The sequence below is a fragment of the Gopherus flavomarginatus genome, chromosome 2 (assembly GCF_025201925.1).
Source record: "Gopherus flavomarginatus isolate rGopFla2 chromosome 2, rGopFla2.mat.asm, whole genome shotgun sequence".
Classification (NCBI taxonomy): Eukaryota; Metazoa; Chordata; order Testudines; family Testudinidae; genus Gopherus; species Gopherus flavomarginatus.
The window spans coordinates 133,563,939-133,568,369 of NC_066618.1; the positions used below are offsets into that span (position 1 = coordinate 133,563,939).

Genomic DNA, 4,431 nt, shown 5'->3' on the forward strand with positions numbered 1-4,431 from the left:
CTGTTAAGCCAAGCTGGCCGCCTGCCATATTTACTATTCTTTCTACACATCAGGATGGTTTTTTCCTGCAACCTCAATAAGGATTCTTTAATCCTTTAGAGGATTTGAACTGATTTCAGTGGAGGCACATGTTTGCTAGGTTTATATGCATTTGCACAGGAAGATATTGAGTGTTTGCATTCATTTCAGGGATCCCTACTCAGTGGAACTCGTGAACATAACAGAAATGCAATTACTTTTGTTGAAGGAAGAGGTGCGTAAGGGGGCATTTGGATCTGAACCAAGGACTACTTGATTTGCAGTCAAACACTCTACCACTGAGCTATACCCCCATGACTGCTATGAAAGTAAGTCAGTGATCTTAAAGAGTTTGAAGGACAGGCCCTGCCTCAGAGATCTCCTGTTCTCTTCCCAGACCACAGTGCTTTTAAAAATGGGGTTTCATTAAACTTATAGATGCATGGAGACACCACAGCTTGCACACCCACCCACATAGATTCCCCCAGTGACGTAGCTACCACCTCTCCGGGAGATGGATTAACTACACGGGCGGGACAGCTCTCTCCCCTCTGCTTAGAGCATCTTCATTATTTATGAATAGGTAGGAAAGAACCTCCTGAATGGACAGTAACCAATTGATCAAATATTGGTGGGTCTGCATTCAATATGGGTAACTGGTCATACTGGGCTGGATTAGAAGGAGTATTGGCAGCAGATGGAGGGAAGTGACTATTCCCCTCTATTCGGCATTGGTGAGGCCACATCTGGAGCATTGCGTCCAGTTTTCGCCCTCCCACTAGAGAAACAAGTTAGAGAGAGTCTAGGGGAGGGCAACAAAAATGATTAGGGGGCAGGGGACTTACAAGGAGAGGCTGAGGACAGGGCCACCCAGAGGGGGGGCACGTGGGGCAATTTGCCCCAGGCCCTGCAGGGCCCCCATGAGAATATAGTATTCTAGAGTATTGCAACTTTTTTTATGGAAAGGGCCCCCAATTTTGTTTTGCCCCAGGCTCTGAATCCTCTGGGTGGCCCTGCCCACTCCACCCCCTGACTCATTCTCCTCCCTCTGAGGCCCCACCTATGCTCTGCCCTCACTCCCATTTGGCCACTTCCCACCCCTGCTCTTCCTCTTTGGCTGAGGCCTGCTGGTCCAACTTTCGCTTGCTCCTCTGCTGCCCGAAGGCCTCCTTATGCCTCTCCACCCCCTACCCCAAGGCCTGTCTGCTGCCCCCACCTCTCTGCCCTTCCCCTGAGACTCACCCTGCCCAAACCTCTCTGCCCCCTCCCCTAAGACCAGCCCTGCCCACCACTTGTGCCTCTCTGCTTCTCCCCTGGGACCCACCCTGCCCAGCACTCACACCTCTCTACCCGCTCCCCTGACCTGCCCTGTCCACCACCCACACCTCTCTGCCCCTCCCCTAAGACCCGCCCTGTCCACCTCTTTCCTCGGTCATCTCTTGTTATTCATTGAAACATCAAGGATGGAATAAATAGCTGAGTTTACTCCAGGGTGAGGAAGAAAGGAGCCACCAATCCCCTAGCAAAGCTCAGTGCCCAGGAGAAAACCTACCCTCTGCTATTGCAATCCCTGATGTGCTGGGGATATGATGGTAAAGGAACTGTCTGAATGATCAAGGCAGGAAATGGACAACAATCTACAGGAACGTCATTGACCACAAAAACACCCTCCTCATGCTCCAGCCAGAAGGGAAATGAGCAGGAATTCTTGCAGTTCAGCCATGGACACACTTCCACAACGGCACAGCAGTGTGTGTGTTGTGGAAGCTGGTCTGAGGGAACAACTGGAATTGATCACAGATTGAGAACAGAACTAGAGTGTAGTGAGAGACCCATCTCAAGCAAGTAGTTATGGCCGAGTGGCTAAGGCGATGGACTAGCAATCCATTGGGGTTTTCTGGCACAGGTTCACATCCTGTCAACTACAGGGGAAGTTGTGGTTCTTTAGTTTCAAGGGAGCTGGGTCTTGTCTCACTCTCAAGCTGTGGCTACACTATTGGGTAATGTGGCTTTAAAGTGTTTTAATTAAACAGCTGTTGCATATCCACACTATGCCCCTTGTGTCACCAGAGCACATCCAGGCTAGAATCTTGGATGGCCACAGAGAGCAGTGCATTGTGGGTAGCTGTGCAACTGGCTGCAGGTGTTTTGGGAAGGGTTTGCAAGACCTCATGGCTGGTACAGCATCACATGATGCAGGTTTGTCTATCCCATTGTTCCATGGGAATCCTACTAGATTGCCAGCTGCTTTTCAACTGCAATGTGCCTGGTGGGGTACAGAGTATGTGTGTGTGTGTGGGGAGAGTGAGTGTGTGGGCACACTGTCTCTAAGTCCAGACAGCTGCTGCAAGCAACCAGTCCTGAGGCAGGGGGAGGGAGACAGCCCCAACATCAGCCCCTGCTTCCCTCACTGGCTCAGGTCAGCACAGCAGCCTCTGTCACACACACACACACACACACACACACACACACACACACACACACACTGCTGCCTGCTTAGCTCTGTGTCAGGGGTGCTGGAACAGGGGGTTAGAGGGCTGTGGCTCCACCACTGTTTACGAGCTGTTAGGACCAGTGATGGAGTGGGGGGAAGGGTGGAGTCTTAGGGGGGGAAGAGGCGTTCTGTGGGTGTGGCCTCGGGGGGAGGGGTGGTGTGAGTGTGGGTCCTTGAGGAAGGGGTGTCATGGGAGTGCCACAGTTCAGACAATGGTGCCCCCCCCACTGTAAGGAAGTTCCCGCCGCCCCTGCTCTGTGTTCGTAGCGCGGGAGAGAGCAGCATCCACGGCAGTGATTTGCTCCCCGGGGCTCCAGCAGGGGGGCTTTGGAGACGATTTAAAGGACCCGGGGCTCCAGCCACTGCAGGAAGCCCTGGGCCCTTTAAATCACCAGCCTGGGGAAGTCGGGCCGGGCTGGCACAGCATACCCGCTCTTGCCGGTATCCCATACTGGACTGGACTGACTTACTTTCACCTCTGGAAGGTCCTCACATGGATCAATAACTGGTTAAAAGCTAGGAAACAAAGGGTAGGAATAAATGGTCAGTTCTCAGGATGCAAATAGGTAACTAGTGGTGTCTGTACTGGGACCAGGACTAGTCAACATATTGATAAATGATCTGCTAAACAGCGAGGTGACAAAATTTGCAGATGATCCAAAACTACTGAGGATAGTTAAGTAGCCTGTGAGGAGCTAAAAAGAGATTTCACGAAACTGGGTGAAAGGGCAACAAAATGGCAGATGAAATTCAATGCTGATAAATGCAAAGTGATGCACATTGGCAAACATAATCCCAACTCTACATATAAAACGATGGGATGTCAAATAGCTGTTGCCACTCAAGTGAGAGATCTTGGAGTCACTGTGGATAGTTCTCTGCAAACATCCACTCAATGTGCAGCGGCCGGCAAAAAGGGAACAGAATGTTGGGAGTCATTAGGAAAGGGATAGAAAATAAGAGAGAAAATCTTATTGCCGCTGTATAAATCCATGGTACGCCCACATCTTGAATGCTGCATGCAGATACGGTCACCCCATCTCAGAAAAGATGTATTGGTATTGGAAAAGGTTCAGAAAGGGGTATGGAGTGTCTGCCATCTGAGGAGAGAATAATAAGCCTGGGACTTTTCAGCTTGGAGAAAAGATGACTAAGGGAGGATATGATAGAGGTCTATAAAATCATGGCTGGTGTGGAGAAAGTAAATAAGTAAGTGTTACTTATTCCTTCTCATAACACAAGAACTTGGGGTCACCAAATGAAATTAATAGGCAGCACGTTTAAAACAAACAAAAGGAAGTATTTTTTCACACAACGCACAGTCAACCTGCGGAACTCCTTGCCAGAGGATGTTGTGAAGGTCAAGACTATAACAGGGCTCAGAAAAAGAGCTAAATCGATTCATGGAGGACATGCTCTGAGCCAGGATGGGCAGGGAAGGTGTCCCTAGTCTCTGTTTGCTGGGAGCGGGTGACAGGGGATAGATCACTTGATGATTACCTGTTCTGTTCATTCTCTCTGGGGCACCTGGCTTTGGCCGCTATGGGAAGACAGGACACTGGGCGAGATGGACCCAGTCTGACCCAGTCTGACTGCTCTTACATCCTTATGCTCCTTTCATACAGATGCCTGGGATTCTGCCTGACAATGTGTCCCTGAGGTCTCAGCCAAAATGCCCAGACAGGCAAACACTCTGGGCTCCTGAAGCCTCTGCCCCCCACCTGGTGCCTATGGCTCATCCCTGCCCCTTGCTGCTGCTCCTTGCTGTAGAAGGTGAAAGGAGCGGAGGCAGCACAGGAGCCTTCTGGGGATGCAGATCTGAGGCTTTGGGAGAGACACATTGTCTGAGACATCAGAGCGCTGTAAACCATGCAGCCACCCCCTCAATCAGGGGCCTGTTCCAGCCCTGAGTCTGGGTT

General features: G+C 50.8%; 2 non-coding genes across 2 annotated transcripts; one reads left to right on the forward strand and one right to left on the reverse strand.

Moving 5' to 3' along the window:
* Window positions 1-260: 260 nt before the first annotated feature.
* Window positions 261-332, reverse strand: TRNAC-GCA (transfer RNA cysteine (anticodon GCA)). Its single transcript has one exon. It is a non-coding gene; the product is annotated as a tRNA-Cys (tRNA).
* A 1,531-nt stretch (window positions 333-1,863) lies between these two features.
* TRNAA-AGC (transfer RNA alanine (anticodon AGC)) lies at window positions 1,864-1,945 on the forward strand. The gene has a single exon. It is a non-coding gene; the product is annotated as a tRNA-Ala (tRNA).
* Window positions 1,946-4,431: the final 2,486 nt, after the last annotated feature.